Raw genomic sequence first — 26,076 nt, 5'->3', positions numbered from 1 at the left:
AGTTTGCACTGAACCTGTCTGCCAGGATATTGGTGATGTCTGTGGGTTCAGTGTATTTTTTGTCATTTAGAATCAACTCAGAACAAGTCTGGGAGTTGCATCCCAGGTTTCTAACATAACTGAAAAAGCCTTATGATTGTCTTTGGTGTCCTGTGCAATTTTTCTCTCGAAGTTGGCCTTGGAGGATTTTATGAGGGATTGTAATTTTTGCTAGTACTGATCAGAGATGCCTTCCCTATTAGGGATTTTGCTCTATCATGTAGTAGCTTCCTCCTTCTGTTGTACAGTTTATTTATGGCAGGGGTCCACCAGACTGGACGCCTGCCTTTGGATGATTGGGTCTTGGTTTTGTTTGGGATAGCATGATCCATGCTTTCCTGGAGATGTCCGTAGAATGCATTTATATAGGATTCTGCAGTTTGGGCTGTAGTTTCCACTGGCCCTGGGGCCTTGAAGGATTCCACTTCGGTTTTGAGAAGTGAGAAGTTCGCTTTTGAGAAGTTTTTCACTTTGTTGTTCACTCTTTGTTGCTTATTGCACTACAGTTAGCATAATAAATCCTTACTACACTCATGGTGCAACCTAGCCAGGCGCCCAGCATGAGACTGAATGTTGCAAGTCCTCTCAGCTGCAGCTGTTTGGAAAGAAGCACACCATTATGCATACCAGTTTTGCACACATTCAGGTTGCATTTTGGTAAAACAGTGGAAAATATACCTACATATTTGTGTGGCATGCCCAGCCTTAGCCTCTTGGACAGAGGTGTCCAATGTCCCCCTCTTTCTCCTCTTCAAGACATCATAGTGGTGACAACACTGCTCACCAGTGCGGGGGATACCGATAGCACTAGTAAGTTCTCTGGCCAACCAATCCCAGTCCTCAACTTTACATTCTGAGCCCTGGTAACTGCCCTGCAACAGCCTAGGTTCATAATTGCGTGTCAGGATCCAACAAAAACCCTGGACTCCTGCACACCCCATCTCTGTGCCCAAAAGCGCTCACCCTCTCCAACACTACTTGGCATACCAGCAGATAAGCAGACTCCCCACCTATTGGCCTTAATATAGGGTGTTTTCCCACCCTTACACATCATTCAGCAACATTCAAAAATGTGCTGTGTTGCTTAGCATCGTGCAAACCAGCTAAGTGGAACTGGCATCGCAAAAACTCGCACAACCTTGGTTTTAGTGAAGCTTAGCAACATGCAAACAGTGGTAGCCGTTAGCATGTTTACGCAGTGCTAAGCACTGCACAGCATGGCCAAATGTAACAATTTTGTTTTTAAATTAAACAAAAAATTAAATTACAGACATGGTTTGACTGCTGTGGACTCGAACCCAGGACCCACTAAGCATTAGGCTGTAACTCTACCCATTTAGCTACTTCGATATTATGAAAACTACTATACCTTCACATATACTACTAAGCTACCTGTTAGTGTTGCTAAGCGCTGCTCTGCACAAACTGGCTTAAACATAACCAGAAATAAATAATTAATTACATCCATTTTCTATTTTTAGATGTCTGGCAGGTGTCAGCTATGTACGTATCAGTGTGGCTCAGCTTTGCTGCACTCCGGTCAAATGGCAATTTAAAAAAATATATTTTTTTAATGATCTGATAATTACTTCTGGTTTCTATTTTTAGATGTGTAGCAGGTGTCTATATGTAAGTGCAACTTGGCATTGCTGTGCTCCATGCTGTATAAACAAACAGAAAAAAAAAGCATAAAAAAATTACACATTTAAAAACACTTTGCAGGATTTCAGCAGTAGCGGAGAACATTACAGTGAGCCTCACTCTGTACATAACATCTGATCAGGCATCCACAACCATGGGATAACCTCTATGCTTCTGCCTACATGGATTCAGTATCCCTTTCTATGCTCTCCCTCAGCAGCGTGTCATCATTAATGTGCATGGCGCTGCTGAGGGGAACCATGGCAGTATACAAGGGTACATTCCATGTAGGCTCTACATGGAGCGTACACGGATTTTATTAAATCCTGGGGCAAGGAATTATTGATTTCATGAAAGTACAGTTATGTAAAATCTCATAACAGTAGGTGTTGCAGGATTGTAAACAGAAGGGATCTCTTGCCCAGGGCAGCCTGATGCTTGACCAGTATACAAATGTCTAATGATCTTTTATGCGCCGCACATCCCACTTATGCTCCCTGCACAGAACATAGGCCATAAAAGAGACGGACAGATGTAATTACCCAGAACTGAATTGAATTGCCCCAGAAGAGGACAGTCTCCATACGACAAAGGAGTTCATGCACATCCAGAACTAAAAAAGGCAGAAGTAAAAGGGGAACCCACAAACAAGAGAATCTAAAATAAAAACCAGAACAAACAAGAAGGGGTTGGAGGGAGGGAGCAAATACTGCCAACAGTGAAGAGAAGGACATCTACTGTTATGGTAAGATTTTATACAACTGTACAATGTCCTTCTGCATCACTGTTACAGTATTCTAAACAAGAAGGAGGAAGAGTAGAAAAACTCCAGAAACAGAATAGGAGGTGGAAGGCTGAGAAGAGCCCTCAAGAAACCCATATAAAATGTTTTCAGCAAAACCTGCTCTAGAAACCATATCTAACTTGTAATGCTTAGTAAAGGCTTGCACTGAAGACCAAGTAGCATCTTCAAGGATGGAATTGGTGTCCAACCCCTTGAAGATGCACCAGAAGAGGCAACAGCCTTAGTGGAATGAGCTGTAACAGAAGTAGACAGAGATTTGCCATGAACACTATAACAAAAGAAATGGCCTTAGATACCCAAGAGGAGATCCTGAGCTGTCTGTGCAAATCCAAGGTATTCAGGACCCTCTCACTAGCAGACTGAGATGAAGGGAACATTGAAGGAAGATGTACCAACTGATTGAAAGGCAACTAATTTACCACCTTAGGCATAAAAGAAGGATTAGTATGGAGGGACATGCTGTCCCTGTGAAAAAACAAAAAGGAGGAACAGCATTAAGGACTTGGAGCTCAGAAACCCTCTGATCAGAAGTAAGAGCCAGCAACAGAACTGTCTTCCAGGTACAGTTTTATTTTTATTTATTTTTATTTATTTTTATTTTATTTATTTTACATTTGTTGACTGGGCTAGTCTAGCTGGATACATGTCCATTTTCAGTAGAGGCCCGGGGAGAAAAGCTCCAAATAAAAATTTATACAATTAATCTAAAGGTTGTGACAAATATTATAAAACAGGAAGTGTTACAAAGATTTTTTTTTTTACTTACCCTGCTGGAAGCCTCCAAAAGATAGTCCTAACTAAGAAATAACCTACCAGCTCCCCAAGAGACAATTCCTTTGTCAATTGCCCCCTGTAAAAAAAATGTTGCAAAGAAGCAGAATCTGCAGGCTCAAAAGGAGCCTGAGTCAATTTTCCCAAAACAAAATTAAGATCCTAAGGAGGAATAATATGTTTTCTTGGAGGCCTAATATGTAGGACACCTTTAAGAAATTGTTTGACCTCAAAATGAGAAGACCTAGGAGGATTCAAAGGCATACAATCAAAAATGGCTGACAAATGGGCCTTCACAGAAGAATATGTAAGGCAAGACTGGAGCAACTTGCACAAATAAGACAAGACCAGAGGGACCCCCACTGATATAGGATCCTGGTTACAAGCATGGCACCAGACAGAAAACCTTTTCCATTTGGACATCTAAGATTTTCTGGTTGAGGCTTTCCTTGCTCCCTGTAAAAACCCTGAACACATCCTTAGAAAAAAGGTGTCTGAAAGGGATCAAAACCCCATCATCCACAGTGTCAGTTGAAGAGTGGACAAGTGAGAATGGATGAGAGACTCCTCCTCCTGTGTGAGGAGGTCCAACCGATGAGGTAACTTGTGGTGATTGCCCCTGGCTATATGTGTTAAGAGGGGAACCAGTGCTGTCTTGCCCAAAAGGGAGTCGCTAGCAAGATTTTTGGGGAGTCCAGCTAAATCTTTTGCAGGACTCTCGGAAGTAGTGGAAGAAGAGAGAAAGCATAAAGAAAATCCCCTTCCATGGAAAAGAAAGGGTGTCAGTCTTCCACGCCAGATGGCGTGGCACTCTGGGACAGAAGAGAAGAAGCTGCTTGTTCAGAGGGGAGGCAAAAAGATCTACTTGAGGAATACCCCACTAATGGACAATGTCCAGAAGCATGTCTCTCTGAAGCATCCATTCACGAGCCTGTGTTTTGGACCTGCTCAGAGAGTTTGCTTGAAGTAATGCATAATGCCCTAAGAGGTAACTGGTAACTGAGAGCCACCTCCCAAGACTGAAGAGCCATCCTGCAGAGGAGGTAAGATTTTGTGCCTTCCCACTTGTTGACATACCACATCACTGTAGTGTTGTCTGTGTACAACTTCAAGGGACCTGCAGAGAACATGGGGTGAAAGGTTTGAAGGCTAGAATCAGAGATCCTCTTTGATGTTGATATGGTCTGACTTCTAATGGGGAGGTCAGAGACCCTGAACTTTCATGTGACCAAAAGAAGCCTCCCCCTCCCCGTGTCTGAGGCATCAGTGAACAGTTCTTGAGAAGGGACTGGAGTCTGAAAGGACTGGCCTGGGTTGAGAGCAAATTGTTGAATCCACCACTCAAATTCCTTCTTTAGACAGGGAAGGAGAGGTACACTGATATCCAGAGGGTGGCAGTGCTGCAGCCAAACTGACTTGAGTTACCATTGAAGCTTCCACATATGCTTCCACATATGCAGTCTGGCAACAAGGAATAGAAGAGGCTGGCATGGCAGTCAGAAAAAGTAGAGACTGAAAGTAGGCTGCCAGTGACAAAACTTTTGAGGTTGGAAGAGAGACCAGTATTGGCACTTTTTGAATCCTGCATCCCAGGTACACATGATCCTGACAGGGAGTTAGGATGGACTTTTGGAAGTTGATAGTGAACCCTAGACTTTGAACAAGAGAGATGGTGAATTCCAGATCCTATAACAGGTGACTGGGAGAAGGCGGTTGAAGCAACAGGTCATCTAGATAAGGAAAAATATAAATGCCTTGAAGCCTGCAGAAAGCAGTCACAGAAACTAGGCATGTTGAATTCCTTTGGGGCAGTAGAAAGTCCAAAGGGCAAAGCAGATAACTGAAAATGAAAGGAAGACACAGAGAGACATAAAAACATCCAGAAAAGAGGGTGAATAGGAATATGAAGGTAAGCATCTTTCAGATCCAAAGAAACCAGAAAAGCCCGGATTAGTAAAAAGGAAACACTGTTTGAAGAGTAAGTATCCAGTAAGAAGGGACCATGAGAAAGGTGTTGAGCTGGGAAAGATTCAGAATAGGTGTCCAAGTGGCCTCCTTTCAAGGAACCAGAAACATCCTGGAATAAAAACATTTTCCCACTTGGGGAGGGGGGACAGGTTGAATGGTTCCTTGGTATACCAGGGACCCTAGAACCTCCAGGAACTGATGAAGTTGCTCTAGAGGTTGAAAAATCCCTGGAAAAGGTAGGAGAGACTTCCATACCGTGATGTAAGCCTGACAGATGATGGAAAGAACCCCAAGAAGTTTGAAGTGATGAGATGTCAATTTGGAAGACAAAGGGAAAGCTGAATGGACAAAGTAACCTGGACTAAAAGAAAGGGGGGTGAATTGTCAAAGAGAAGCAGACTTATCAGGTAAAGAAAGCTTCTGGACCCCAGAAATTTGAGAAGCCTTAGCAGAGGGGGCCCACCTACCACCCTTCTTGCCATTGGAGGCCTAGTGGTGTTGCCTGTGAACAAAAGCAGATCTAGAAGGCTAATTCCTGTGGCACTTAGGGATAAGAGTGACAAAAATATGTTTAAGGTCCTGCAAGGCTTTTCCTTTCTCTTGAAGAAACTTAAACATGTCAGCAGCAGCAGTCCCAAAAACATGTTTATTATCCAGTGGAGTGTCCAACAACTTGACCTTAATGTCCACAGGCAGAGAATAACACTTCATGACAGACCCAAATGTCTCAACCCTGGAAGAGGTATCAGCAGCATCATAGCTACACTTAATGGAGTGGTGAGCCACTTGTGAAGCAGAACCTAAAATAGATACGGCAGGGAGTTTGCCTTCAGAATCAGGGAGGTCTGAAATAACCTGACAAACCTTAGCAATCAAGGCCATAGTGTACCTGGTCATGTGGGTCTGGTAATTAACAGTGCTAAAAGCCAAAGTAGAAGCAGTGAAAACTTTCATATCAATCCTCCCCATTGCTCTACTGTCTTTATCAGAAGGCAAACGTTTGGAAGAAGGCAAAAGGTTAGAAGGTTTGTCAGAACAGACTGACACCACAGCAGGATTAGCAGAAGGATATTTAAATAAAAAATGAGTAGTGTTGGGAACGTTATAGAACCTATCAGTTTTATTTGGAGCAGGAGGCTGAGAATCAGGACACTTGAAAGCAGCAATGAAAGCGTCTAACAAGGCAGCCAACACAGGAGGAACTGCCAGTGGTTTTGGAGTATCCATCTGAAGCAACTCGTAATATCTTCTGTGAATATCAGACACTTGAGAAGAATCCCACTTAAAGTATTCCATCATCCTAACAATGTGTCCACAAAAGACAATTCCTCAAAAGGAGACTTAGAGCTAACAGACTTCTCTTCCTTAGAACCATAAGCCAAAGCTGAAGGCATCTGTGAAGAATAGGACAAAGACCCTCTCATTAGACACTGAATACTCATCTGAGGAATCTGGTTTCCAAATCATTTAGAAGGGATAGAGGTCCAAGCAGGAGTAAGTACCAAACCTCTTGAGGAAGCTTTAGGGCCTTCAAGGCAGTAAACAAGCCATGAGTAAACTCTTACTATTCCCTTTGAGGATCCTTAGGACAGACCGAAACATGCTTCAATTTTTGTCTTTTCTTGGAGGGGACATCAGTCCTAACAAATACCAGAGGTTTTGACCCTTGGCGAGATTCGATAAGAGAACCTGGCATCTCCTCCCTGACCAATATCTGCAGAATCCCTTTAGGACCCTCCAAGGTAATCATCCATGGTTCAACCTCGATGTTCGGAGCAGACACCTGCAAAGCCTCAGAGAATGTGCAAAAGAACAGATCCATGCTGGCCTCTAATGGGTCACAACAGAGAATCCAATGTAGATGCTGAAAGACCTATAGATGTATTACCCAGTACTAGAGGGATGTCCACCGGAGGCTGGACAGCTAAAGAATCCAGCCAAGTCTTCTTGGCCTTCTTCTTACCTAGCGGGAGTGTCTTAGGGTTAAAGGATTCTGCTGTGGTACCCTGGGCTAACTGTTTAAACTGTGGGTTTTCAAAATAAATGGCCAGGGAAGACAAACTGCTTCTAAGTATCTTAGGCACAAATGCAGATACTACAAGAGGTGTGGTCATGGGAAACACCCAAACAAAAAAGGCACTGTTTGTGACGATCCTTATGGGAAATCTGCCTCCCACACTGACATTTTCCCTTCTTGAATGACATGAACTGTAGGTAGCAAAATAAAATAGAAGACAGAGAAAAGTAAAAAAAAACATCCCCAACAGGGCACTTATTTGGTGGCTAAGTACTCAATACAACAAAAAGCATTCAGATCAACTAGTAACAATTATATTTGAACTGGCAGCAAATAAGTTCTGGCTAGTCTCGTTTGTATGTCCTTTTAAAGCCATATGTTCTGTGTATAAGTGTGATGTACAGTGCATGCAAGATCATTAGGCTTTTGTATATTGTTGAGCATCAGGCTGCCCTGGGCGGGAGATCCCTTCTGTTTAGAATACTGCAAAAGGACTTTATGTATCCCCTGACTTAGGAATGGGGTCTGTTCCCATCAATATATGTAAAAAGAAGTATTTGGAGAGATTAAACCTTTTGAAAGACTTGGAAAGCAGCAATCTGAAATCACCTGTGCCAAGATAACTCAGCAGTTTCAGTCACATTCAGTGCAGCATTCTTTAGCAGCTTATCCTACTTCACCTTTTAACCTTTTTTTTTTCCTTTCAAATTATCCTACCTAATGACAGGCAATTACTACAACTAACAGGCTACGCACTAGGTTTCTCAAAACTTGCAGAGAGTTTCTCTGACTTCCCATCTGTCTTTAATTTTTGGTAAGGTTCTTGTGTGAAAAATGGCTGGAAATGGCTAAAGTATTTCAATTCTCCATAGGACAAGACACCCATCTTTGCCACAGGCCAAATTTTGTCCTCTTATCCTTATCCAAAATGCTTAGATGTCATTTTCAGTTTAACTAAGGGAAAATGCTTTACCCCCTACTGTTTGCTATATACTTCTCAGAAGTTCAGGCCAAAACTAAGAGGCTGTGGCTGACCAAGTCTGCAGATGACTGCAAACTGGGTGCAATTCTCAAATCCCCGAATAAAGTCACTATCCTTCCGGAGGGTCTTACGCAGACCGACAACTGGTGTCTTAGTTATGGTCTCAAACTTAATTCAAAGAAATGCATCATCATTCCCTTCGGTAAAAACAATGTCCCTTCACACTATCAAATTAACAACAACCTATGTACCTACAAAGTGGTAAAGGATCTGGGATCGCAAGTAGACTGCAACCTTAACTTTGACCACCATGTGTCTACTGTAGTAAGGAAGGCTTTCTACATAGCACACTTGATTAGCAAAGGCATAGCCTCTAGAGCAAAGAAGGTTATAACCCCTCTATACTCTCACTAATCATGCTCATAATTAAGTATAATGCCCCTTTTGGCATGTACCATACACAGCACCTGCAGCAATTGGAGAGATCTCAGAAGTTTCTAACAAAGAAGATCAAGGGAAACCAGCACGTGCTTTACACAGACCAACTAAAGTCCCAGTCACTATACTGTGTATCATATAGACTTCTTAGTGGAGACTTATGCCTGGCTTACAGAGCAATCTCCGACCCAGACCTAATGAATTTGATGCAAATCTGTAAATCAGACTGAACTAGACCTACCCATTCCAGGGACCTAAATATGGCCTGTAACTTGAATAGGACATGCTGGAGGCAGAGATTTGTCTCTCAACAACTGCCATGTCTTTGGAAGTCTTTGGAATAGGCTGCCAACTCATGTGAAGCAGAGTACCTCTAGGACACTGTTCAAAAGGAACCTGGATGAGTGGATGGGGCACTGTAAATTCATACTGGGGATAGTGCCCACAACACTCCCGGACATGGCAGTCATTACTAAATACAATCCTGGGTATTGACTAGATTATCTATGATATTACATTGAGATGAAACATCTAGGCTTGAAATGGCCTCGGGGTCGATAGCCAGTAACCTCCTGTGATCCTATAAAAGTAAACCACAGGTCTGGCCTGTTGTGAAATGAACAGCAGTATTTTCAAGGAAGGATGCAGCACCACAGCTGCCGTACTTACTGGCATATCTAGTTGATAACAGTATGCGAGTAATGGTCTGGTGACTGGAGATGTTTTAGTTGATTTAACTAATGCATTTGGGTCTGTCTCCCTGTACTTAACCAAATGCTTAGATCAATGAGCTGTGCTGTTCGTTCGTTCATTGGGTCTTTTCAATTGCTGTAGTTTCTACAAGTTCTTGGCAATGCAGAAAAGCAGTAGCAGTACAACTCTTATCTTCTCTAACAACTGGTGTCGCTAAGTGATCTGTTTTAAGCCCATTACTTTAATCCATGCCTTGGCAGCTTAGTACAGAGAATTAAGGCTACAAGCTGCTGTCTTCATTCTTTGGTTTTGGGTTTGATTCACTTCATCTCAGTTTGCCTACTGCATGAGGCTGACTAGGACACAACCTTAAGGTTTATCCAAGTTCCGTTAAGTCACCGTAAAGTGGGTTACAGTTCATCAAATGTTCTGTATCAAAAAGCATAATATGAAAATGTTAACCCAGAGCAACAGTTCTTGTTTACAGAGGGGCTAAAACCACTCCCTTCACATAAATATACCAACTCCTTAGTGGCACAACAGTGGAGACAAATGAAAAATCACACTGCAGTGCAGCGTTGGCTTGCACAGTAATAGTCAGTGTGGTTTTCAATACACTGTAATGAAAGGAAATCGGAGTAAAGCTGCACACACTAGTTTATAAACCTAACCAGAGAGCAGTGCCAGCCTTCCACTGATAATGGGCTTCAACACACTTAGCAAAACATATAACTAAATAAATATAAATTTCATCATTTCTGCATCATTCTGCATTTCTGCAGAATGGATACAATACTGTACACGGACTTCCTCTGTGGAGAATGATGTAAAGAATTTATCAGTTGCCTTATTATTGTACAGCAGCTTAAAATAAAAAGACAGCTCACCAAAAAATTTGCATTAAATATTTATTGAGTTTGTGACCAGATGTTTTGGTTCCATATTGTGTTGAGTTAGTCTTGCTTATTTAGTACATCCCAACTAGAGATGCACTATTTAGAACATTACTAAAGTTGTAGAAAGTTCCACATAAGTAGTATAACCAAGGATACTCAGGCCTTGTTTTTCAAAACCATGACATCCTTCAGGTGATTGGGACTCTGGTTAGACCAAAACTTACACATTGCCTGCCCCACAGGTGCTCTTCATTTTAAAATGGAAAAAAAACACTGAGACAGGTATCCTGTTGCATGTTTAAACTGCTTTTACCTGAAGCAAAGTTAGGAGCACTAGTTTCCCAAATGAAGTAAGCACTTACTAATTACCCTGTGCTTCTCAGCCTTCTGCATAATCCTCCAAGAATCTCCTCAACAGAATGCGCCTATTTACTCTGCTTTCTGTTTAGTTGAGGGCAAGATTCTGATTCCCTGAAGTGTACTGGGTAACTAAGTGTAGTTTTTTTTTATGTTATGCATTTGTTAACTGGGTAAGCCCCTGAACCAAGTGTCCCTTTTCAGGAGCTAGCTAGGAGCACTGTCTGGTTAGTTGACTTGCTCAGAGTCGCACAGTAGGCAAATGGAGGTGGAAGGAATTAAACCTTGTTCCCTGGTCTACAGGAAGCAGTTTAACAGCTGAGAGAACCTAATCCCCTGTGCTAACTGCCAGATATTTAGTGTGATAAGAACAGTGATTTGTTTGTTGTATGGTACACTGTTCTTCAGAGAATTCAGTTGGAATGTAGATCTCAATAGACTGTAGCATATCTACTGTGTCTGTATTTTATTTGTTTCTAAGCATGGCACACATTTCTAAACTTTGTCCCGCAATGCTTGTACAGTAAGTTCCCTTTTTTTTGCTAGACAAAGAATGGAATATCATTATTCTTAATTTCCTGAGTTTGAATGATTAACCCAGTTTGCACTCAAGTCTACTAGCTCTTTTTTTCTGATGGGCATCCTTAGAATATATATGTCTATTACAATTATTGTATGTATTCATACTGAAGGTTTTGTAAGAGTTCAGGCAAAACATTTTCATCATACGTGCATATCCAGTGAGGCTTTTACAATTTTAGTAAGCAAGCTGCACTGAAATTGCTGAGGCTGAAAATTTGTTTTATATACAAAAAGTGAAAAATGCTATTTTGAAGCATCTCAATCCTAAAGATGTTTACAGTGTTTTAATCTTTGTGGAACTTCAGGTATTTCTGTACCAAACAAATTGTCATTAACACATAACCTCATAATCTTTGGCATTCTGTGTGAACCATACTAATGTTAAAGATGGGAACTGGTTTGAGTCCACACCTTTTGTTTGATAAGTGTTAGTATCCATCTGGCAGAAAATTAAAAGGCAACCAACACCTGGTGAAAACTGTTTACAAGGTTCATGTAAATAACTCGACAGTATTTTAAAAATGTGAATTACATATGGTTCTTCTTATGATCATAATGTGTTCTTTACAAAACAATTTTTATCCCCCTCTTCCCATCTTGTTCTCCTTTTGTCTGTTGACCTTTTTATCCACCTGTGTGATTCCAAATGTTCTTTATTCACAAGCTGGTGTGTGACATGTTGGTGATATGACATTCTGTATTTTGTGTGTGTATAACCATACACATCCCTCTTGTACCTTTAATATTATGCTTGCCCTCTGAATCAGCTAAGTTCTGTGTTACACAGGTACACCATAACAGTAGCATATGTTTTAGCATGCATTTTTAAATTACCTTGTTAATCAGTTCAGTTTGCTAAGTACAGGTACTACTTTGTTGTGCTGAAGTGTGATTATTGTTTGGTAGACTGACTTGTACAGTTTCTCGTTTTATAGGTTAGGACTCTGCTATTAGGCTGTTCCATGAAGTACTGCTGTGTCTTCTCTTTACATCCACCTGAGCTACCCCCAACTCAAGCAGATGTGGCCTTGGTTTAACGTCTGACTGGAAGGACAACACACTGAGTGCAGTACCTTCCTAATGCTATATTACAGTGTCAGCAGTTGAGCCATCTGGAGTGGGAATAAAACCCACAACCTTCTGGTTTTCCAGCACCAAAGGCGAGTGTGCTACCTGTTGACCTTCAGCACCATTGAGAAAGGCCATCAGAGAACAATACATCTAAATACGAACATCACTTCTATTGATAGTTATTCTGTACCTGTGGCCCAAGGGATTGCTGAAAAGAATCTGCAGATAAATTCAAGAACCATGTTAAATGGAAGATAAATAAACAAACAGGAAACCCTCCTTCTGCTGTCAGCCCCCAGTACTCCTGGTTTTCTGATGAACCCGGGACAGCAGAGTTTTACAAGTTAGGATATCCAGGCCATTATTGTCCACACCTGCTGGTATGCTTCCGGATTATGCAGCTAAGGTTTCTTAGTATAGTCTTTACCCTGGATTGAACTAATGTGCTGCCCAGTATTCCTGCTGTTACTTTCTGTACCTCAGCTAGAATTGATTTCTGTAGTTCTTTTATTCTTCAAAAACAAAAGAAGTACAAAGCAAGATTAGTATCAAACTGTTAAATGTGACTGCTTCTGTTCACATGGTGTCTGTCTTATCTCATTTGTGTTTGCCCACATTAACGGATACCATATATAAAGGGTTAAAATGAAATTACACATGTTCTAGAAGGTTAGTGTATATTTGCAATAGCATAAGCGGAAACAAGAAAAAGTACAAAAGTAAAGCTTCATTTCCTGAGTGTGAGGCAACATTCTGTCTAATCAAACCAATCTAAGCTTCAGCTTTGGCAACACAAGTCCAGTATTTAGGACATCTAATCTCTGAAAATGCATGACACATTTTGCCCTCTTGCATTGCAACTATACAGATGGCACCAAGATCTAATACTCTAAAACAACTTTAGAGCATTTCTTCGTTTAGCAGGCTGTTGTGGACAATGGACAGTGGATATCTAACTATGTTGAAATAATTAAACCTTTATTAGAACTACTGAAAAAGGACACCCCCGAGCTCCTTCCATGGCAACCTTGCCTTAAACATGCTTTTACTCAGGTAAAATCAGTTCTTTCCAATCTTTCAACATTAGGAGTGCCAGACTGTTCAAAAGTGTTCATTCTGTTTTGTTGTGAACACAACAAGGTGGCATTAGAATTATTAGCACAGAAGAGAAATGATGGCTTTAGACCAGTTGCTTATTATAGTACAAATCTTGACCCAGTGGCAGCCACACTTCCCCCTGGCCTTAGAGCTGTAGCACAACTGCCCGGTTAGGTAATATGGCAGTGGCACTTATTCTGCATCATGATACTTTTGCTGCAGTTCCACGTGATGTTAATGCCTTGTTATTAAAAACTAAAACACAATATCTTTTTGCCTCTATACTTTCCAAATATGAGCTAGCTCTACTTAATAATCTTTCTTTGCAAATTATTAAATGTCCTTCCCGAATGCAGTCTTTCTTGTCCCTACTGCTGATAAAGGTGAACTTCTAATTGTTTTTTTGTTGTTAACAATGTGCTTCCTGTTAGACCTGATTGCTGAGATACTCCTCTGCAGAACCCTGCTTAATTTGTCAATGGATTGTGTATCAAAAGGGAAGATGGACACTTGACAGCCACTTTTGTGGTCTGTAGTATTGATCAAGTGTTATTGACTGGACAGTTGCAGGAAAATGTTTCAGTTCATGTAGCTGAATTAGTAGCTATTACTGAAGCCTGCAAGCTGGCACAGGGAAAGACTGTTACAGACATTGATTCTAGATATGCCTGTGGATTGGTTCATGATTTTGGAATTCTCTGGAGAGAAAGAGGTTATTTAACTTCTGCAGGGACACAAATTAAACATTCAGTCTTTATAAACGAAGTGTTCGATGCCCTACTTTCCCCTAGAGAAATAGCTGTTGTTAAATGTGCCGCTCATAGGTCAGATAACTCACTTGAGTCTGTAGAAAACACCTTTGCTGATACAGTGACAAGGTAGGCTGCTTTGTTGAATCCTGTTGGGCTTCTTTTCTGCAGCCTCTTCAAGTTGAAAATGTGCCTGTAACTTTGCAGAAAGTGTTTTCTTTTCAAAACCAAGCTGACAACTCTGAAAGGGTAATGCGGATCCGTGATGGCTGCTGTCATTCTCTGGACTCACTTTGGCACTATCTGGAAGAAGGGTTAGTAGCATCTCAAACTCTTTTACCACAATTGTCACTGGCTTACCATTCACCTTCCCATATGGGAAAAAACTGCTTTAATTAGACAGATTTTGACTGACTGGTATGCCCCTTAAGGGTGGCCGCGGTGGTGCAACTGTTAAGCATTGTCACCTCACAGCAAGAGGTTCTTCGGTTCGATTATCAGCTGGGGTGCCTTCTGTGTGGAGTCTGTATGTCCTCCCTGTGGTCATGTGGGTTTCCTCCAGGTGTGCCGGTTTTCTACCACATTCCAAAGACATGCAGTAGGTGGATTGGAAACTCTAAATTAGCCGTAGGTGAGTGTGTGTGAGAGTGAGGTGCAAATTAACTACCATGGCAGGGCTAGCCACCCAGTGGTGTAAACCTTGGCTCGAGCTGATTGTCACTGTGGAAGTGACACCCCGACCCCATATGCAAAATGGGAAAAGGGTTTGAGGATGGATGGATGGTATGCCCCTTAAGCTTCAGAAGTTGTTCAGCATCTTGTACAAACATGTACTATAGGTCTTTAATTTAATATTTCTAAATCTGTGACTGTTTCCAGACAGCATCTTAAAAAGCTGTGGGGGCCTTTTTGTTGTACAAGTTGTGACTTCATAGAATTACCAAAGTGTGCAAGGTTTAAATATGTACTAGTTTTGATTGATGTTTTCTCTGGTTGGATAAAAACATACCCATGCATCAAAAATGATGTGGTCTCAGTGGCATAGAAGATTTTGTAGGTTTATACCCCATTTTGGAGTACCATGTGTATTCAGTCAGATAGATGTACTCATTTTACGAGTCAGATTATTCAGTAATTTTTAAAGTTTTAAATATTCAGATGCATTGTCATTGTCCACATAGACCTCTGGCTTCAGGCACGGTAAAAAGAATTAGTCAAACTTTGAAAACTAAGCAAAACGTTCTGCAGAAATGGGTGTAAAATAGCTAGAGGCCTTGCCCTTAGTTTTATTTACTATCCGCAGTGCAGTCAGTGCACCTAGAAAGTTCTCCCCTCGAGAAATCCTCATGGGATGCCCTATGAGGATGGCAGCCACAGCCCTACCTGCAAATTTTGATCTGCAGGTAGTTGATGAGAAAATGCTTACTTATTGTAAACAACGCATTTCTGTTCTGCAGCATCTTCATTCACAGGTAATCTCCGCCTAGCTCCAGCCTGATCCTGACGCAACACATGATGACAACCCAGGAGACTTGGCGCTTGTTTGTTTCTTCTCCAGACGACACACTCTCCAACCTTGATGGAAAGGCCCATTCCTGGTGCTCCTCGTCACAGCTGCAACTGTTAGACTTGAAGGGTCTCCAACATGGATGCATATCTCCTATGCCCGAAAAGCAGTGCCAAATGAGGAAAGCCAACCAGTTCCCTTCAACCTACCTTCTGCAGCCTCGTCTGATGATGAACCGGTTTCCTCTCATACCAGAAGATAAACAAGAGGGACTGGAAATAGAACTGACAACTGATACTGTGAGGACATCAGAAGGGGCCATTTTCCCTGAGTCAGGCGACCAAGTGCCACCCATCAGAGCTAAACTACAACAGCAATCTTTATGGAATGTGTTTGGAGTGCAGCAGCAAGCTGTATATCACACAATAAATTTATGCTTGGACATTTTTAAAAACTCACTTCGACCCCGCCCAGCTCGTCATTCAAATCTGATTGCTGCCGTGATTACTGCAATTGTTATTTTTGTTCTACTACTACATTTCCTGATCCCTGCTGAAACTGTAAGTACAGTTCAATTTCTTAACAGAAAAATAAAACAATTGATAAAATCTAGACAGAAATCAGCAGATTGGCATCCAAATTTCAATAGATTTCATGCCACTTTGAATGCACATGCTAATGCTCTAAATGTTAGTAACTGTTGGGTATGTGCCCACATATCTACTGCCTGTGATGGAGGTATCCCATTGTTTCTAGTCCCTGTAAATGAAGTTGATATGGGGACAGCTTTTCATCAGTGGTACTAGGTAAAAATGCTTTGTGGCATAATGTTACATCACTTAATAAAACTGTTGCACATAGACTTTCAGTAACTGTCAAGGGATATACTTGCTATGTGAAAAATGGGACTGTGGAGGCTGGACGGAGAAAATGTGATATTACTCAAAGAATGTATAGTGGAAGCGCAGTAAAAGGTATTGTCATGCTAAAAGATTTGTATTTGCGGCAGTCTAGCATATCCCTGGCTACCAGCAAACTGGTCGGGGTGTTGTTATATTGGGAGAGTTCTTCCAGCCATTCGACATGTAGATGCCCTACCCAGTGGTAACATTCGTAATATACAAGATACTCAGACTGTAAAAAAATCCGATTGAAAAGGTCAGTGCTTCGTGGATTTATCAACATGATTTAGAACAAACAGCTTTTAAAGGACTTTTTCATATGGACCTTGGTGATGATGTTATTTCTGGGGCTGGTAGATTGCCTGCTTATGAGACTGTAAAATCAATTTGGGAGCTGAGAAAGCTCTCTAAACCATTAAAAGAGTTAAGCAATGCAACTTTTTTAAAACTTAATTTTATTACTCTAGAGCTGAGTGCCAAGCATGCAGTACTACTACAAAATCGAATGGCACTTGATTTTGTACTTGCACCAAAGTGAGGTACATGAGCGCTCTTGCATGAGTAGTGTGCTTTATTCCCGATAATGAGCACGCAATACGTAGTCATTTGAAAGACATCCAAAAAGTAGCTGAACTGTCAGATACCAAAAAGCAGATAGTTCACAATGGGCTTAGCTAACCAATTTGTTTTCAGAATACGGAGGCAGTTTGTTGAAATTTATTATGCTTATTGCTATTATTATTCTGTTTTTTTCTTGTATTTTTATGCAAAGCTTTAATAACCAAAGTCATTGCATTTCAGTCAAACCCATTGTTACAGAATTTGCTTGTTAGTGATTTTGAAAAAGTGTAATTTATAAATCATGTCAATAAAAGTCAAATAGCAAGTGAAAATGACAGTTTTCGAAGGTTTTGGAAAAATGTATGACATATTTAAAGTGTAAAAGGTGTTTTATGATATGTGCATTGCTTTCTCAGCATCAAATGAGGGATTATAAAGAGTTAAAATGAAGTTACACATGTTCTAGAAGGTTAGTGTATGTGTTTGCAACAGCATACATGGAAGCATGAAAAAGTACAGAATGTTAAGCTGCATTTCCTGAGCTGAGGCAGCATTCTCTCTAAATCACATGATAAAAAAAAAACGTATTCTATACTAAGTTAGAAATGTTAGCTAAGAAGTTGCAGATCTATTTTTACTAAACTTAGCGTATTTCTATTAGATATTTAGTAATGGTCTGAAGAATAAACTGTATTATGAACTGTATTAGCATTTTTCTATTGGATGCTAGCAGTGGTATGATTGATAAAGTTTATTACTTTGTTAAAGTTTTCCTGTAAAAAATTATGAATTCTTTTCTTCGAGGAGACATGACTTCCTGAGTACTGTCTCGCACATGTGTGTGTTATTACATTTAATAAATTATATTTTAATCTGCTAATGACTGAAGTTTACTTTATTAGTAATTAAACCTTAACAGATCCTTACCTTTTAAACCCATAACAAAAATAAACAAAATCCATAAACAAAATTGCTACTGCCGAAAATAAAAATCAGATTAAGTATACTACTTGTTTTTTCATGTAAGTTCCTTTGCAGTGGACAAAAGTGGTGGCAGTAACTAGGAAAGGTGAAGTATTCATAAACACTACTTTACAACAGGGTGTGAGGTTATTGTGAATTAACACGACATGTAGTTACTTCTACCCTTCGAATCCAGAGTATCCTTAAAATGAAGTAATGTTTACATTTTGAGAAGTAAGCATCTATGTTACAGAAAGTTCGCTGTTGCATTTCTAGTTTCTGATTGTGAATAAAAAAAAAAGTATGAAAGCTGTTGCTGATGAAATGTTATTCTTCCAGCCACATCCCCTTTTTCACATTATTGCACATGGGGTACAGTGTGTCACTTCAGCAGTGACAGTCATCTAGAGCCACGGTTCACACCACCAGATGGATAGCCCTGCAGCAGTTGATCTTTAGTACCACACACTCACATGCACACTCACACCTATAGTACTTTTAGAGTGTCCGTTCCACTTACTGTGTGTATCTTTGGAATGAGGGAGGAAACCAACTCGGATACTGGGAGGACATGCAGACGCCACACAAGAGGCACTCCAGCAAAAATCAAGCAGGGGGACCTCTTGCTGTGAGGTGACAGTGCTATCCACTGTGCATTGTGCCACCCCTTTGCGCCTTAACCACTTCACTACCTCCACTACAGAGTCTCAGAAATATTATAATCTGTTATAAAGACATTTTGTTCCATAGGTTAGAGTGATCAGCTAGGAGATGAGAACAACTGGTGTACTTAAGTTTGATTTCTGTAGCATCCACATAAAAGCTGTTTAATGACATGCTTGTTACTTCCATGTTGTTCTCACTTTTGCACAGTTAACCTTTTTTTATCAAAAGCGTAAATAATCTGCTGCTTCCTTATTTGTATAGATATGGTCATCCATCACAAATGCAAAGGCAGCTTGGCTTTTGATTTGGCAGTCATGCACTGATAGAAGTGTAACAACACAGACTTTGATGAGAGATGAGAAGTGCTTGCCCCATGCAGTCTGCCTACATCACTATGAAGTGAATCTCCTTCAGAGCCTGTTTAACAAATTGTGTATTCTTCATGCCATTCAAAAGGACTCCTTGAATGTCTTTCCCAGACATTCTTGACTGGCATTGCATTTACTGTTGCTACTTCCTTTTTGGAAAGATGTTCCAGTCATTCACTGTCCTTTACTCTATGTAAAGTGCACATCTGAATCTCCTCTCAGTCAACATGTATCTACAGGCGTATACTATAATTGCTAAATTCTGTGATGTGCTGTGGTGAAGTCATATGTTGAAGAAGGATGTGGTCTGATGATCGTAGTAGCAAACTTTGTACGTGTGCTGTATCCTGTAGCCTTGAAAATACTTTCCAGTTTACAGACTGTCTCTACTTTTCTACCTTGAAATGATCAGTTTACAGACTGTCTCTACCTTGAGATGATCACTCAACCAAAGAAGATCTTTGGGGTAATGTAGACTAGGAGACCGTAGCACCTAACTGGTCTTACTGAACTAAAAGAAAGCTGTAATTTCTGTATCTGTGTAGCCCCTAGCCACAGCGTAAGTCTCAAATATTGTACTGCAGTATGATGGAGTACAAAAATATTTACATAACAGAAATGATGCTGTATGTACCATTCTGAACAGTACTAGTGCTGTATCCCAGACTGCAGCTACCCTGTAAATGAGAAGCAATATTTCCTGTAATCTACTTCTGCACAGTGGAATAAGGGTGTTGTTACACAGTACACAGAAAATCTGTGCTGCTTAGTAAGTATGTTGTTTTATATATATATATATATATATATATATATATATATATATATATATATGTACACACACATTTTTTTTTTAATTTACTTTCCAGTTAAGCTCATTGGGTATCTGTGTCTGTACTTCTTTTCAAAGGCAACTCAAAAGCACTGTCTGTCTTAAAGTGGACCGCACAAGGCCTTATTCTTATTTCATAAGGAGTAACAAAAGGAATCAAATCGATGACTACAAGAAGTTTATTTATAACTTGCAGCCTTAAACCAGTGACAGACAGTATCTGACATGGCAGATTAATTCCACAGTTAACATGTAGCACTGTTGAATTTTTTCTAATGAACCTTGAGCTCTGAATTTCTGCATGCATGCACAAATCCAAAAACAGAATCCCCACTTTTATCTATACAATTTTGCAGCTTATTAGTCTGCATTGTTTACATCTCTACTGATCTACTGATGTATTCTTACCTTTATTCTAAGTACAACAGATTGGATTCGTACATGATTTGACTGAAAAAGACAACAATCACTGTGCATAGCAGTTTAGCAGCCATCAGTTGACGTTTAGTGTTACCGTTTATCTGAGACAGGTAAATATCCAAAATGTGTAAAGGTTGTTGTATTGAAATGTTTTTTGAATTACATAGTCAGTACTGCAGTATAAATTTATTTTTCAGGAGGGTCTTGTATAATGAGTACCCATGGAGTGTCTTCATTCTTTACTATTTTTAATTAAGGTGCTTAAGCCAAAGCATCAAATGTATTAAAAGTTGTAGGTAAGAAACAGATATAATTATATACTACTGAAAACTTCCGAACTAAAACAAAAACAAAAAAACAATGAATAGATGCTGAGCCAGAACTGTTATTTGCTGAGAGCTTTCGTTCGCTTTATTGATAACAATCAAACTTCATCAGAGCAATAAGTAATGTTTTGCAGTACTGTGCGAGCTTTAAATAGTCTAACTGGTATAAAAAATGCTTCACTATGATTGGTAGATAGACTATGCTAATGCAGTAGTATTTGGACTAATGAGAGATAAAATATATAGAGAGAGAAATATAACAGATAAAACCTTTTGTTTTACAGCAGTGTCTCTCATTAGTCCGTATACTACTAGTCTATCTACCAGTCAAAGTGAAGCATATTTTATACCAGTTAGACTATTTAAAGCTCGCACAGTACTGCAAAAACATTACATGTTAAGTTGTCAATCTCGCCTTCATTCTTGCTGGATGGGTTCGGAGCCGATCCTCGGCTCCGACTCGGCCAAAACTAAAGCTCGAGAGCTAATTCCACCGGCTCGAGGCTCCCCTATATCCCACAATGCTAGGCGGTAACTACTCAGATCTCGTTTGCCGCTATAGCTGACGAGGTGCTTTTCTACAGGCTCAGGCAGGTTAGTTAGACTTTTACCTTATTAGGTACTTCTAAAACCCCCTTTTTTGTTGTCATACATAACCTTTTAGTTTAATTTAAGTATTTAGATCAATCGACCCCTGTTTGTCGAGTCTTTTTTCCCTTTCTTCCCTTATCTTGTAGGCCTTCGGCCCCTACCCTTCCCCTAGTCCATTAGTGACTAAATAAGTTGTCCTTTTTTCTGTTAAGGGCTTGTGTGTGTGTGTTTGTGGCTTGTTTTAGCCTTTAATAATTTAATTTAATAATTTAATAATTTTTTCTGTAAAGGGTGTGTCTGTAGTGTGTTTGTGTTGTGTCAGGCACTCCTTTTTACAATGTCAAAAGACAGTCTCAGGCTTCAAGAAGTGTGACTCGTGCTGTCAGAAAATGTCTCTGACAGACGGTCACACTTCTTGTGTGTATTGCCTGGGACCTGTGCACCTGCAGGACTCTTGTGCTGTTTGTCATGGTTTTAGCCCTAGAGTCCTGCAGGAACGCAAGAACAAGCTAATCTTGCGGGGCTTATTAAAGCCTGAAGGCCCCCCGACTCAGTCTGTGTCGGGGAAGCCTTCCAAAACTTCCAAACAGTCGGCTCCGGTTCCAGAGTCGACTGCTGGAAAGACAAAGTCGGCTTCGACATCGGCTCCGGCTGGAGCCGAAGTTTCCAAGCCTCATACTGTTACCTCGGCTCCGGCTGGAGACGAGGCTGATAAAACTCCGTCGGCTCCGATACTTTTACCGGAGCCACAGTCTAGGAAGAGGTCCAGATACCCCTCTATCGGCTCCGTGCATTCGGCGCCAGGATCCCCTCTCCTTTCTGAACGGAGCCATAAAACTCATTCCTCACGGTCTTCCAGGTTATATGACCATGATTTGCAAAGGGTAGTGAGTAGACTTCTCAAGTCCGAGGCACTGGCCAAAATGCTGCATAGCCCGACTCACCAGTCTATGGCTATTTCCGTTCCCCAGTCCATTCCTCCTCCGACTCCTTTGAGTTCGGAGCCAGGGCTTGTCAGAGCCATGGCTGTCGGTGCGTCGGATCCGATACCTTCCCTTTCGGCTCCGTCGTCTGCTCCGATCTCCTCCTTGGAGGAATCTCGGCGCCGAGCTTCCCTCGTCGGCTCCGAGGGGGCGAGTGGCATCGGACCCTTGTCCGACCCCGCTCTCCCTCTAGGGGCTTCGGTGTTGGTGAGTTCGGCTCCGACATCAGCTTCGGAGCCGTCCCTGTCGGTGCCGGGGGAGGTCCTTGTCTCTTCGGAGCGGGGGCCTCTGGCCTTGCCTGACAGGGGTGCCTTCGAGGTCATGCGGAGCGTGCTAGAACCAGGTTCTGCCTCACAGTCGGCTCCTTCAGCCCCCCCATCTACAGTGCCTGCGGTGATTTCTACTCACCCCCTTGTCTTAGACCGCAGAGAGCCAACTCCTCAAGTTTCCCCATTGGGAATTTCCTCCTCTTCCAAGGCCTCTCCTGACCCGGCAGGAGATCCCCCAAGGAAGAGGCAGTGCAAGAGGAAGCACATTGACTCCCCTGAGTCTATCACCTCTGACACTGACTTAGAGGAATCGAAGGTTCCCTCGATCCCCCTCTGAGGATGTCTTCTTTGCTGACATCCTTGAGATCCTGAAACAGAGGGGGAACTGGCCAGCCCTTAACCCTTCGGAGGATGAGTCAGTGTATCTTGAGGCATTTGGTTCTCGCCCTTCTACCTCCTGGGTGTCCCTCCCTTTGACCCCTTATGGAAGTGGTGGCAAGGAAGGCTTGGACGGCTCCTGATTCAGTGGAACCAACCCGAGGAGACCATCTAAATTTATTACTGCCCCTAGAGATAAAGATTTTTCTCCAAAGGTGTCCCTGTTGATGCCATGGTGGTGGCTGCGGCCACTAAGAAGGAGTTAGCTGATCCTTCGGTTCCTGTCCATCCTCCTAATAAGGAATCTAGGACCATGGACAGGTACGGCAAGCGGATGTTCTCATCAGCGACCTTTTCGATGCGTTCGCTGAATTACTTATGCCACTTCACTCGTCTCCAGAGAGATTTACTCAAGGATATGGGTGAACTGATAAAGGATCCTACAGCTGAGGGGTTCAAAGACACAGTGAACTCCCAGTTGGCAACCCTGAATTCCATCGTTAACTCCTCCATGCGGCTGGTATCATATGCTGCAGATGGGGCGAGTAGAGCCGCAGGCACAGGTGTTGCCTTACGACGTCATGCCTGGATGCGGCTATGTAATTTTGCGGACCCTTTCAAGGCGTCCTTCACCAATTCTCCCTTTGATGGATCATCCTTGTTTGGTCCACAGGTGAAGGATACATTGACCAGGTGCGAGGTAGAAGGCAAGACTCTCTCTGCTGTAGGAGTCCGTTTTTCTGCCCCTTCTAGACCCTATCCCAAAGGTCAGAGGGGAGGAAAGATGTGGTTCCACAAACAATCCCAGGGAGTCTCATCTGACGCACAAGGCCGATTCCCCTCTAGAGGCAGAGGGGGGAATAATAATAATAGACGCCTCCCTAGAGGCAGAGGAGGTCCGCAAAACCAGGGTAGCAGAGAAATGTTCTCTGACAAACCTTTTCAGCATCCCTGAGGGGCTGCCCGGCTGTCCACCTTTGGAGGCAGTCGGAGGAAGATCATCCCTGTACCCAAAAGCCTGGCTTTCCCTTACTCAAGACAAATGGGTACAGTCGATAATATCCGAGGGTTACAAAATTCCCTTTGTTCACATCCCATCCCAACCCAAAAGATCCCTTCCAGACGTTCCACCCGGTCTAAGGGAACAAGCAGCATTAGAAATTTCAAAGCTGCTATCAAAAAGAGCTATCCAATCAGTCCCAGCAGACCAGCAAGGATCCGAATCTACTCCAAATTCTTTTTGGTACCAAAAAACAGGGGACTGGAGACCCATACTGGATCTCAGCTACTTAAACAAGTATGTCAGGAAAACAAAATTCGGATGGTCACGCTTACAGCCCATTCTACCCTTCTTGGGTCAGGACAATTGGATGTGCTCGATAGATCTTCAGGACGCGTACTACCACATCAAGATGAACAGACGCTCCAGGAGATATCTCCGCTTCAGGCTGGGAGCCAGTCACTACCAGTTCAGGGCCCTGCCCTTTGGTCTCACTACAGCCCCCCGTGTGTTTACCAAATGCATGGCAGTGGTCGCAGCTCACTTGAGACGCCAAGGATTCCAGGTGTTTCCATATTTAGACGACTGGCTCCTTACCGCCACCACCAGACATCAGCTTCTTCTATCCAGGGACTTCACCATCCAATCTTGCCAAGCTCTAGGCATTTCGATAAATTTCGAAAAATCTGCCTTGTCGCCTTGTCAATCTATTACCTTTATAGGCGCCATCTTAGACACACTCAATCTTTCAGCCAGATTCACAGAGCAGAGAGTGTCAGACATTCGGAACCAAGTTTCCCTTCTCTTACAATGCAACAAAGTCAAAGCCAGACTAGTTTTAAAGGTGTTAGGACTCATGGCAGCAGCTATTCCCCTTCTCTCCTTAGCTCGCTTTCACATGAGGATCCTCCAATGGATGCTGTTTACTCAATGGTCCTTTCAACAGCTCCCGATGTCCCATACCATATTGATAACTCAATCATGCAAGAATCAACTGTCTTGGTGGATCACATCACCTCAACTTCTCCGAGGAAGACCCCTCACTCTCCCCCCCCAGTCGCCACGTTGACAACAGACGCCTCCCTGATCGGGTGGGGGGGCATTATCAGGGCAGGACAGTCCAGGGCACGTGGCAACCTTTCGAGTGCCACTTGCACATAAATGTCTTAGAGATGAGAGCAGTGCTTTTAGCGTTGCAAGCCCTTCACGACTCTCTTCCCACTGGGACTATTGCAATTCAAACGGACAACATGTCCGTAGTGTGGTACATCAACAAACAAGGCGGAACCAGATCATACCCTTTATGTCGAGAGGCACTCAGACTTTGGCAATGAGCGATCTCTTCTCAGCGTTTTCTGATAGCAATGCACATTCCTGGGAAATCCAACGTTATTGCAGACAAATTGAGCAGAGCAATTCTCATGCCGCACGAGTGGTCTCTAAAGAAATCAGTTCTAGAAGAAGTATTCCTAAGATGGGCCAGCCTTGCTGCGATCTTTTTGCTACTCCCCAAAACAGCAAGTGTCACGACTTCTTCACTCTCTTCCCATTACCAGGCCATCCCACCAGAGACGCTCTAGTCCACGATTGGCCCCGGGGACTTCTATATGCCTTTCCCCCCTTTCCACTGATATCTCAACTAATTCAGAAAGCCATCGCCTTGAGAGTGACAATGATCCTCATTGCCCCTTACTGGCCTCGACAGATATGGTTTCCCTTTCTTCATTGTTACCTTTTGGAGCAGTCTTGGCATCTGGACCCAGTACCAGATCTGATAACCCACCAATCGGGTCAGCTGCACCAATCTCTGCCTTCTCTAAACCTCACAGCGTGGTTTCTCTGATTCCAACCTTAGCCAGGCTTCCCTCAATATCTCGCTCGGTCCAAGATATCTTGATAGCCTGTCATAAATCCTCTACCCGGAAGATTTATAGTAGCAAATGGAAACGCTTCTCTTTTTGGGCAACATCAAGAAACATAGATCCCTTTACTGCACCTATCCAGACTATTCTAGACTTTCTAGCAGAACTCTTTCATTTAGGATCTTCTGCATCTACCATTAGAGTTCAATTGGCTGCCATATCAAATTTTCATGTTGGTGTTTCAGAGTCTAGCATCATGGCTCACAAACTCTGTAAAGCCTTTTTAAGGCGATTTCTTCTCAAACCTCCAATCAAAGATCCCCCGCCTCAATGGGATTTGAACT

The 26,076-nt window shown here is 42.1% G+C and overlaps 1 protein-coding gene across 2 annotated transcripts in view; it reads left to right on the top strand.

The window, feature by feature from the left end:
* The window catches only part of GSDME (gasdermin E), a 1,102,496-nt gene that overhangs the window by 335,375 nt on the left and 741,045 nt on the right, over positions 1–26,076 (top strand). The window contains exon 2 of one of the 2 annotated variants that reach the window (XM_044067554.1): positions 20,324–20,433. The exons of the other annotated variant lie outside the window; for it this stretch is intronic. The gene's annotated coding sequence lies outside the window, so the exon portion shown is untranslated. The remainder of the gene's footprint in view (positions 1–20,323; positions 20,434–26,076) is intronic. 2 annotated transcript variants of the gene reach the window in all.

This window comes from Protopterus annectens, chromosome 3.part1 (genome assembly GCF_019279795.1).
Source record: "Protopterus annectens isolate FY-2018-M chromosome 3.part1, PAN1.0, whole genome shotgun sequence".
Classification (NCBI taxonomy): Eukaryota; Metazoa; Chordata; order Ceratodontiformes; family Protopteridae; genus Protopterus; species Protopterus annectens.
The sequence above is the reverse complement of the archived record's forward strand: the minus strand, read 5'-3'. Positions and strand labels throughout refer to the sequence as shown.